This window comes from Schistocerca piceifrons, chromosome 7, assembly GCF_021461385.2.
Source record: "Schistocerca piceifrons isolate TAMUIC-IGC-003096 chromosome 7, iqSchPice1.1, whole genome shotgun sequence".
NCBI lineage: Eukaryota > Metazoa > Arthropoda > Insecta > Orthoptera > Acrididae > Schistocerca > Schistocerca piceifrons.
In genome coordinates, this window is record NC_060144.1 from 367,579,868 (window position 1) to 367,592,246 (window position 12,379).

Here is a 12,379-nt window from a genome sequence, read left to right on the forward strand (position 1 = left end):
ACCTTAAATTTGTAATAACAAATAGAAATTTCGCGCAGTTATCCTATAAGTTGGTAAGCGTGCTACAAACAGCGTGCAGAATGGCCTGTAGGTGGTAGCATAGTGCATATGCACACATATCACGCAGTATCAGTGTAAAGATAGCCGCCCCACTTGCGACTTGCACCAAAGAAGAGCAGCGTTCTGTTATTCGGTTTTTGCATAGTGAAGGTGTGAAACATATTGAAAATTATCGACGAATGAAGGTTCAGTACTGTGATGCATGTTTGTCACAGCAGCAAGTGTACGAACGGCGTAGGAAGTTCGCAAATGGTGTGACTTCAGTGGAAGACGCTCATCGTCCAGGTCAGGCACAACGAGTTGTGACTCCACAGAACATTGCAGCAGTTGAAGCCATAGTGAAGGAAAACCGCTGTGTGACACCAAATGACATTGCAGCATGTTTACAGATTTGTCATGGGTCAGCACACCACATTGTGCATGATGTGCTCCACTTTCACAAAGTGTCCGCAAGATTGGTGCCATGGCAGCTGACTCCTGAAATGAGAGAACGACGTGTTGATGCTTGTGAAGAACTTCTTCAGCTCTTTTAACGAGAAGGTGATGGCTTCCTTGCAAGAATCGTTACTGGGGACGAAACCTGTATTCACTTCCACCAACCGGAAACGAAGAGAGCGAGCAAGGAATGGCGCCATTCCTCATCAACAAAACCAAAGAAGTTTCGAACAGAACCACCAGCAGGGAAGGTTATGCTGAATCTCTTTTGGGACCAAAAAGGCGTCATTTTGGAGCATTACATGCCTAGAGGGACCACTGTCACTAGTGCATCATACACAGATCTCCTAAAAAATCATTTGTAGCATGCAATCGAATAAAAGCGATGTGGATTGCTGTCAGCAGGTGTCCTTTTGCAATATCACAACGCAAGGCAACACACTGCGCGTACAATAGTTGCAACAATCACAGACCTGCATTTTGAGTGTCTTTCTCATTCGCCATACTCACCAGACCTTGCCCCAAGTGATTTCCGTATGTTTGGACCACTCAAAGACGCAATGGGAGGAAAGTAGTTCCATTCTGACGAAGAGGTACGCCACGTGGTGTATGAGCGGTTGTGCGGAATACCAAAAGAATTTTTTTCTAAAGGAATGTATGCACTTTGTAAGCGCTGGAGGGCTTGCGTTGAGTGTGGGGAACATTATGTTGAAAAGTGATACAGCTTTGTACCACTTTCGCACAATAAATAATATTTAAAAAAATATTTAAAGTTTTCATTTGACTCACCCACATACTATAATCGTTTTTTCAGGTCTACCTCAGTTTCATTTAAAAACAGTATTTTTATATTAAATTAATTAGAAAATTAATAAAAACGATTTTTTTTGTATCACATTCACCAGTTTTCAAAAATAATTTGTTGCATACAAAATGTGAATGCAAGAAAGTAAATTTAATATTTTTTATAAAAGGTGAAGATAAGAAAACGAATAAAATGAATTACGGTGAACACAAAATAGTATCTATTATTCTTTGAATTTCCAAGCTGGATGCTCATACACCCTGGAATTATATGATAAAAACACCTGAATAACATTAATAACAATCACAGTTTTTAGTAAATAACAAAATTTTTGATACAACTTAAAACTGTTTTTAAATAGGTGCATTATGAAGGAAAATTCTGTATATTCTTCTTTAAATTTCTATGGTTCTGATTCGACAAAAACCTGGAATAATAAATTCATTATCAAAAATTCCCAAATTTTCACATTGCGAATTCAATATCATGAAATTCATTATTTCTATTTTGAAGTTTCTTCATTGTTTAATATTGCATTTTCAACCAACTGAAAACCCCTATCAGGAAGTAATTTAGAACATATATCTGGTAAAATAATCTTAGGCCCATTATTAAGCCCCATAAAGTTTTGTCTCCATTTCTGGTATGTAAATATTCACATCCAGTAACATTAATATAGAACATTTATCTCTAAATCAGTTAGTTCTTTAATCTCTTTCGAGACATTTCTGTTGTTGATCTTGATTAGAGTCTTTATCTATACAGAAAAATTTTATCAGATTTTTTTAATAATTTTTAAAGCAACCGCTAAAGCAGTCTCAGATTGCGTAATGCCCATATGGTAATTTATCTGTTACAATTTCCAAAACAAATCTTTTGTCATTGTAAGGACTCAACACTTTCTGGTTTATATCAACTGTGTATATTTGATGTTTTTCATTTCAAATCTTATTAATTCTTCTGTACTGTGCTGTGCTCTGTTGTTAAACAAACAATCTTTATAATCTTCCAAGATTATTCTATTTTTAACAATACATTTCTTAACACCTACAGAGTTTTTCGCTCTTAAATCAAACACCTTATTAGCATACATTTTTGGTTTCAAATCACAAAAATTTTCCATTATTTTTCTATTGTATCCATCTTTCATTTTTCCTACAACAGTCTTGTTAAATTGTGGAATACCATAAATATTATTTTCGGAATAATCACTATAGATTGCTGCGTTGCCGGTTGCACACGACGCACGCGCCAATAGAAGCAGCGCCATAGTATTGCATAGTTCGCAAGCTTACGTGTAGGGGGGAGCGCGCAGTTCATGAAGTAAAGCCACCACGGCCGCATTAACCCTTTCGCTGCTACAAAGACGTGCTCCCTGCATTCCGCGCTGTGGGCGATTTTGTCACTGCACTGCTCGCCTGTGCAGACACATTGTGTTCCGACTGCTTTGACACTCTTTATCATTCGATTCCACAAAAACTATTTGGCTCAGAAATTAGATTTTTACCTATCTTCTTGACTGATACCTTCCCCCCATAAATGACTTAATTTTGTTTCGATGTTCAACGCAGTTATTATGCAGCATTAAATATAGTAAACCTTTGCACGAAATTTTGAAGAGTTTGCAGAGGTAAAAGTCCATAGAGTATACTTTCCGTATGGTCGATTTTAGTTGCCACAATGTTGAGAATGAAATGTGGACAAGATACCTATACATTTCATTTAATTTAAGTACCACATAAGTGTCGTATGTAATATTGAGAAATATTCCACCTTTTGCGACTGTAACAAAAGTTTTCCTTACACTGGGCACGTTTGGCTTTATTTTAAAGCACTTCAATCAATCAAAAGGAAGTAGACAAAATACATTAAACAAAACTGTGGACTTACAAAAACATTAGGACTTGAATATACCGTCTGTCAGTTAAGTGCTCAGAGCTATGTCAAATATAATTTTGTGTGTGGCACACACAAACAGCATTTATTTGCTAAAACACTGATGAGCCAACACAAACGTTGAATATTGTGCTACCGCAGGACAAAACTACGAAAGGTGACTTGGCAATGGAGGACACAAAATACAGTCCTCTTATGATGCTTCAAAAGAGAGAAACGCGTCTGGTCTAAATAAGTCGCTTATTACAGTTGCAGAAGAGGGATATATTTCAATACCATTGGTAAAACTGCGACTGTGGAACAAAAACAAGAAATAGAACATGAATACCATTGTGTATGTGCCATACCTTTCACCGATGGAAGTGCTTTAAAATAAAGCCAAACGCGCCGTGTGTATATAAAACTTTTATTAGTCCCGAAAGACGGAATATTTCTCAATATTACATACGGCACCTATGTGGTATTTAAATTAAATGAGATATTGTTATACAGTAAATATTATATGAAATTTAGGCATCTTGTCCACATTTCATTCTCAACATTGTGGCAACTAAAATCGACCATACGGAAAGTATACGCTATGGACTTCTACCTCTGCAAACTCTTCAAAATTTCGTGCAATGGTTTACTACATTTAATGCTGCACATCAAAACAAAATTAAGTCATTTATGGGGGGAAGGTATCAGGCAAGAAGACGTGTAAAAATCAAACTTTTTGGCCAAATAGTTTTTGTGAAATCGAATGATAAGTGTGTCAAAGCAATGGGAACACCATGTGTCTGCTCAGGCAAGAAGTGCAGTGATGACAAAATCGCGCACAGCGCGGAATGCGGGGAGCACGTGTCTGCAGCAGCGAAAAAGTTAATGAAGAGGCAAAGCACTAGAAATTTCATTCAAACAAATAAAATTCCTGAAGTAAGGCACTCCAATATTGTTTTTAAATAAAGAAAATATTAAGCACCGCATAAGGTTTGAACTCATAACCTTCCACTTGGCAGCCCAACACCTTAACCGTTCCGCTACCTCAGCTCATCGAACAGTGTACCTCCATAATGACTCTAACACCTCACGCAACTACTTATAAACACTGTAGGTATGACTATGAATTACTCACGCTTCGTCGAAGTACAATAGGAAATAAACAATTACCGCTGTTCTTTATTGCGAAAAAGCAGTTCGTGAGATTTAAACAAACACCTTTCCTTGCTATCGCCTGAATTAGGAGTCTTATTGCTTGTTTGGTTTAATTAATTAATAGAATATGAAGCAATTGGTATAAAGAATGCTTTTTCCAAACTTTCTGTAAAAGAAAGTCTGCTATCAAGACATTGCTTTTGTTCTATTACTTTATTTATGACTGAACGTTTCTAAAACTGAAGACACACGTCCGTGCTCTGCACTGCTGTCGAGATCTGGCAACGTCGTTTTCTGTTCATTGGCTGACTGTGTTTTATGACGTCAGATGCGCAGAACGAACCTAAACTCGGCCGCCAAGATATATGACGCGCACTTTAGTATCAAATTCAACAGTCATCGATTTCATACCTCCATAAAAATTTTCAGTTTGTACATAAAAGATATAACTGTCCATAAGTTGGTAACACAGCTCAGTATTTTCTTCATATTTTGGTTCATTTTTCTATAGTTAAAGTCATACATTAGTTCTTTAGCTAAATCAAGTATACTCATACCAGCATAGATGGGTGTATTAAATGTAATTTTTGTCTTATTCGTATCAATAGCAGCAAGATTGTCATTAAATTTAATTCTTTCTTTAAAGTTGGCTTTGGTATTAATTTATCACATATTTCACTATCTCATCCTAATTTTATATCCACTTTATTTGTAATAATTTCAATTGTCATACCAAGCACCAAATTATTCATCCATTTATAGAAATCTTTTTCAAAATAAATTTTTGCTTTAGTCCTCATTTCTGTATTTGAATCTATCTACTTCCTAAATCAGTCTGACTGTTTAAGTTTTAAATCTCTATATACTTTTGTTAATTTCATTCCTAATGATAAATACTGCTTAAGATTTCTATATTGAATTAAATATCTGTTTTTAACATTCTGAGTAGCCAACAACTTATTTTCATCAATTTCTGAAACAATTTTATTTTCAGGCGAGAGCAATAAATCTTTATATAAATCATGCAATTCTTTTGGACACTTTAAATCTACTTTAAAAATATATCCAGTTGTAACAGGATTTGATATTTCCCTTATTTTTGTACTATCAAAGAAACTGGATTATCCCATTTAAATTTGCCATATGGTAAATACTGACTCACAGCATAACCATATAAATTATTTTAATCTGAATACATTAGATAATTTGATATCTTTTCACTACCGAAATATTTCATATATTTATTGCTTAGTGTAACATACCATTACAACACTGTGATATTGCTCCTCTTATTTCCTTTTCAACCATTAAAATCATGTCATAATCACGTAATAAATCAACTGGTTCCTTAGACACTTTCAGCACTGCATTCCAAGATAATCCCGGTGCTGTAAAATACCAAGATCATTCAAGATCAGATATTTTTACACAAATTTTTCTAAAATTTTGAAATACATAAGATAATATCAATACATCAGTTTTAAGAGTTAGATCATGATGCTCACCTAGATTTGTAATATTACATTTTGTCCAAACTAGTTTTACATGTTTATAATCTTCATCACTAATGTCACAGTCATTCAGTTTACTGAAAAATTCTTCGTTTTCTGGTAATTCTGTCTCTTCAAATTGTTTCCAAACACCCATGTAATCATATGGACATAAATACTTCCTGATCAGCACATTGAATATCTTTTCTGGGAAACATTTTCTAATGTTTTTCATTTGATCTCTTCAAATATGAGTAAAGATTATCAAGTGATGAAGCCACAATTTTAAATGTGTCAATAGATCTCATTTTTAAACTTTCTGTTCTCTTACAAAAACAAATATATCTATCTTAGTTGTTTGGTTTTAAATCTGTTTCTTTTTCATCATAACCACGTTTTTTCACAAACAGACGAGAATTATACTCACATAAAACATGTAAATTAATTGGTACATAACTCAGAAGTTTTAACTGTAAATCACATTTATTATGTAATGGATTTATATATTTTCCAGTAAAATGGTCATTATGATGAACCTTTATACTTTTCAGCGAATGATAACAGTTACACAATGTACTTTTTTTCGATCTTGCATATCTTGATTGTTCTTCAGGAGTTAATGGTTTCATTCATCAACTTCATAATAAATTCTTCTATTTCCTTCAATATATTTGTTATTCATTCAATAAATTTATGACAGCTTGGTGCTCTATATACAACAGAATCTTCATAGTGTCTATTTACATATTTAATGTAATAACTGGATCAGCTTGGTGCATGTTTTTGATTTTTCATTGTATGTGAATTTTCTTGATTAGGTTGACAGTTGTCCATCTTAAATAGTAAACATTCAGAACCATCGTAAATAATGAATGGAACTTTCCATGTAAGTTGATAAATTCTATAACTTACATAGGAACCTTTCTCTGGCAGTTCTAATTTTAATGGTTCGTTACCTAAACAGCTTGATGATTGATTATCTAATTTTTCTTTACTAGTGAAATGGGGTAAACGCTTATGACAAATTAATTTTACTTCATGTTTATTAATTTACTTGGAACAAGCTTAAATAAATTTCTGATACAACAATAGCGTGAATTATTTCCTTCCTTTATGTAAAGGGGATTTACATGTTTCTCGTTCTTACATTTCGTAATTTTTAAAAGATACACTTGATATTTTTCATCAAATGAAAACAAAACTAATACATATTTTAATTTCAGTTTTTGGAATACTATCAGCCACTACAGGAAACTAAAAATTTTGGAAGTTCCTGATCAAGATCAAGACCAACATTTTTATATTTTTAACTCTTTTTGAATTTTTATTTACAGGAAATATTACAAGTAGTGCAGCCCACAAAAATATTTTTGATCTTCACTTTTTACATTAATACATGCATTTTTAGTTTTGAATTTATCTGGTAATTCGATTAAGATGATCCTCTCAATGGTGTAATCTCTTAATCCCTAGTTGTAAACCAATGATTCTATTTAATCTCTCTTCTGATTCACGTTCTTGAAAATCACCCATTCTTGATAAAATATTTTGTTTACAAATCTTATTTTTTTTTATTATCTCTCCTTCATTTGTGATCCTATAGTTTTCTGTCTGGACCTGAAATTCGATAATATTTCTGTTTGTCTACATTTGGTACTCACAAAAAAGTTTTAAAGTTATTGTCAATCCACGATGTATTCTTAGATTGTCTTTTACAATTTTTGTAATTTTCGTTTTTACCACAGTTAATTAAATTTAATTGAGTTTATATTATTTTCAAAATCTATAGCTTATAATCTGTTTTCAAATGCAGTATCAAATGTATAACTCCAACCGTTCGTCTGTCTCTTGGTTTCTCTAAAAAAATTTGTATAAAAAGGAAATAGTATTTCCTTATTAGTTATAGTTTTTTGTTTCTCAAAGATCTCATTAGAAAATGGAATTTTTTTGCGTTGTCTTCTGTAGTTACACAAACATCATCATCGTTTTTAATGTTACTATAAGGTAATTCTATCCAAATACCCTCTCTTTACAGATTTAAATTTTAACTTGATGCCTTTTAATAAATCTATTTAGATTTGCTTTATTTAATTTATTATATGCTCTTAAATTATTTCTGTTACAATAACAATGAATTTGAATAACAATGAATAGCTCCATTTGAACTTCCTAGTTATAAAAAAATAAAATTCAATAAGTTTATAAAAAAATTAATTATTAAAAATTTGACCAGTGAGAATTGATATTTAATAGACATTTAAGTACTAAGGATAAAGAGTTTTTATTTATTTTAAAGTAGATTTTTAACATTTATTATTATGTTTATCTTTATATGATGGATCAACATGGATATAATCTAAATTTTTCATCACTTGACAAGCTTTACATTTCTTTGCCCCTGTATCAGTTTGTTGTTTGTTGTTTTTCTTCACTAAGAATTCGTTGCAAATTTAGAAATATATTAACCACTTATACAAGGCTTTCGGTTATTATTGTAATTTTTTACATTATATTCATTTACACATTTTTACACATCATTCAGTATCCATTTTTGGTGTATTTCTGTGAAATCAAATTATGAATTGGGTGGTTCAAAATAGTTCAATTGGCTCTGAGCACTATGGGACTTAACATCTGAGATCATCAGTCCCCAAGACTTAGAACTACCGAAACTTAACTAACCTAAGGACATCACACACATCCCTGCCCAAGGTAGGATTCAAACCTGCTACCAAAGCAGCAGTGCAGTTCCGAACTGAAGTGCCTAGACTCGCTCTGCCTCAATAGGTGGCAAATTGTGAATAGACATCTCAATATTACAATAGTAACGAACTTTGAATTAGACCTACTACATTTATATAGAAAAAATTATTAGATTCGTGAAAAAGTAAAATTCTATAATTTTTGTTTTGTATATTTTAATACATTTATTACAGTATACAATAATGTTGTACATTTAATACTAAATAAAGATAAATCAAGTTTACCAGCTATAACTACTTTTATTGTAAGTTTATCGTATTCATAAAAAACATCGTCTTTGAAAAAAAAAACAATCCAGTAATGTATCTGAATGCAGAATTCATTCTGGTAGGTAACCCTGGAAACTCTCTAGCCATAACTCCTCGTGATTTAAATGTAAAATTATATTCATCTAATTACACATAGAAAAGTTCAATAAAGGATTAATATGTTCTACCTAAATAAATGTTGACTACTCCATTTAATAAAAAGGTTTTACGTAATCCAGTAGCAGATATTAACTTTGGATATCCCTGAATTAATTGTAATGTTTGTAAATTTGTTATATATATACCATATTGTCAACAAATAACACTTTTTCACCGTTAGGTCTTTGATATATTCCATCAATTTTTTGGAAATCTTGAAGAAAAAATTTTAACCAATTGGTTATTAATTGTGAATGCACACCATCACCCATCCACACCCACCTCTGATAAAAAATATATAGAACTCTGTTCATAAGTAACAAAATCATTAATTTCATGTAGTTCTTTACTGATTCATTTAAATTAACTGTTTTTAAAAGTAGCTTGGATTTTAGTATAGTCATTTGTGTTGACATTTTTTACAATATAAACGTTGAATACCATCAATATCATCCTTAAATAATTCTAAATCTGAACCATTATATAATGGATACATTATGAATCCATAAACATCTGAATGATATAAAACTAGTGAATATGAATTAAGTGAACTAAAACTCCAAATTCATTTGTTTGCTATTTCGGTGTATTGTTATCAATTTCCATACACTAAATCTCATCTTCATCCATATGTGTCTCTACAGGATCAGTATTCACATTTGGAGAAAATGCATGCACAGCATAGTGCCTATAGTCTTTGAACAGTGATGACCAGGAATTTCATGGTACTCGTCTTTCACTTGTAATTAAAATATCTGGATTATTAATATGATGAGCAAATTGAATATCAATATTTTTGCCATAAACGAAGTGCCACCTTTGTACCTTCTAGCAAATTTTTTACTGGCTTGTTTATAAATGCTCTTTATGTTTTTCTTATTTCACTTATACATGCTAGTTTTATACTGTTGAATGACTCTTTTTCACCATATCTAGGCCTGTTTGTAAAACTAACACACCAGTTATCTCAAGATTGTGCATTAACGTTTCTCTTAATGAAACATAATTTACTTAAGTAAGTATTGTATCATTCTGGCAGCATTCTCTGTCTAAGTAACCAAAATCATTCAAATATTTAATTGCTTTATTCTTTCTATCTGTGTACAGATCCACAGCTGATGCTCACCCTGGCACTGAAACTACTGTTTCCACAAACAACAATACCAAAATTATCTTTAGCCATATAGAGTTAAAATATTATAAGATCATCATTATCAATGCCATAAGCATCATCATGATAAATTAATAAACCATTATCTGTTTAATTTGTAATAAACATTCCATTATATCTTCTAATAAGACTTCTACACATTGAACATTTAATTAGTTCTTTTAGCCATTTATCGATACATTATTTGTGAAAAATATGATTACAGCTTTTTTTTTACAAAATGAGGATATCCATTAGTTTATCATCTAATGCACTCATAGTCTTTAGATTGTCCCATCAGTATTTTATAAGGTGTAATTTTTTTAATTAAAGATTTGGATAGTCCTTGACATTTCCTAATTAACCTTACCTTTAAAATCTATTATAAAATCTTCAGACAATTTGTGTTCACCTGTTATACCTTTCCAATTTTATTTATCCTGCAATTCTCTGATAAAATCTTCAGACAATTCTTGTCACATGATATACCTTCCCAGTTTAATTTATTCTAAAACTCTCACATAAAATCTTCAGGTAATTGTTGTTCACCTGATGTTCGATCCCAATCTAATTTATCTTTAAATTCTATCAGAAAATCTTCCATTACAGGATATGTTTATTTTGGTATATACAATTTGTGTATTTGTTGAAAATTTAGTTTTTTACACTGAAGAGGTTGTTCTTCTCTCGCTTTTAGTTCAATCAACTCAGTGCACCAGGAACAGATCATGCTTGGCTTGTTAATATTAGTAAGTCCAATACATTATTGTTTTCTTAGTTTGGAATAACCTCTAAGTCTCTACTATTTTGCTCTGTTCTTTAATTCGTTTACTGACAGACTATTTTGGCTCACCATTTAATAGAAATAATTTTCGTTAGATATGCAAAAAATGAAAATTCAAAAATGTCATTTTCCTTTTAAAAGATTATTCCATTCTTTGAACAAAGAAATGTATTATTTACAAATGATATTTCAATTTCTCTATATAGATTTCCAGACACGGAAAAATTTCCTACAAATGGATCTGAAAGAAAAGTAAATTAATTTGTTCATTATCAGGGAAGATTTAGACTACGTATAAATAGATTACTATGAATATTTTTTTATTTTTTATCGAGTACAAGGGGGAAAGAACACGCTACTGAAAATCATAATAATGATGAATAAGAATGAGAAAAACCTTAATTTTTACACAAAAAATTTAAAAATCCAATAAAAACTATTTTTCATAAATGATGTATATTGCAGTGACATCTAGTTGCAGACTTAAATCTGCTTTAGCAGGCGGTAATTCAGGATCTTCTATGCTGAATACATTTGAATTTATTCAAAACAAAAGGCTGTCAATTAAATTTAGAAAGTTGGTTTAAAGGTATTTGGTTTTCTTTATGTGAGGGGAAAATGTATTAATTACAAATGACATTTTAAACATTAGTGATAATGGAATTTCAGCCAATGTCATACCATTCACTAAAAATTATTCCACTATTAAAAGCAATTTAGTATAATCTTTAAGCAATTATAAAGTGAAATATACTTAAATGTAATGATCCTCTTGCATTAGAATATGAGTATATTCAAAACGAACTAAACAATGTAACACAAAATAATTACTATATAAAATCCTGGATATTATTAAATGTTGATAATTTTAAAAACTAATAATGTGTTTAAGAATTAATGTAGCTGGTGAAATGTGAGACTATTGTATTACTTTAGAGAAAGTATAACTTGATATATAAAATATACAACATCAACTGAGAATGGTAAATCTAAACAACATGCTATAGATATTCAAAATCAGTTAAAATGGAAGGAGAAGAAAGACAACAACATTCTTTACAATTATAAGAAGAAAAACAACAGCAGAAAGATCATTTCTATGAACCTGGTGGAACAACAATCAATTAAATCGAGCCTAGATTACCTACATACAATACTAGTGAACATCCAGACAACAATTTTCAATGCTACTATTTAAGAGAATGTGTAAATTATTGTCTTTTTAAAAAATGCTTAAACAGCTTTTAAAGCGCATAGAAAAGAAGGTAGCAAAGTATTATACAACATGTACCTTGATGACATAAAATATTACTTAGATATTTATATTGACAGAGAGTGTGACTTTTTGTTGAATGGACCAAAATTAGATGATTATGAAGTTAGAGATAAACTATTTATCAACATATTACTACCTCCTCGAGAAACACTATCATTATAATTTTCTCAATAACTAAA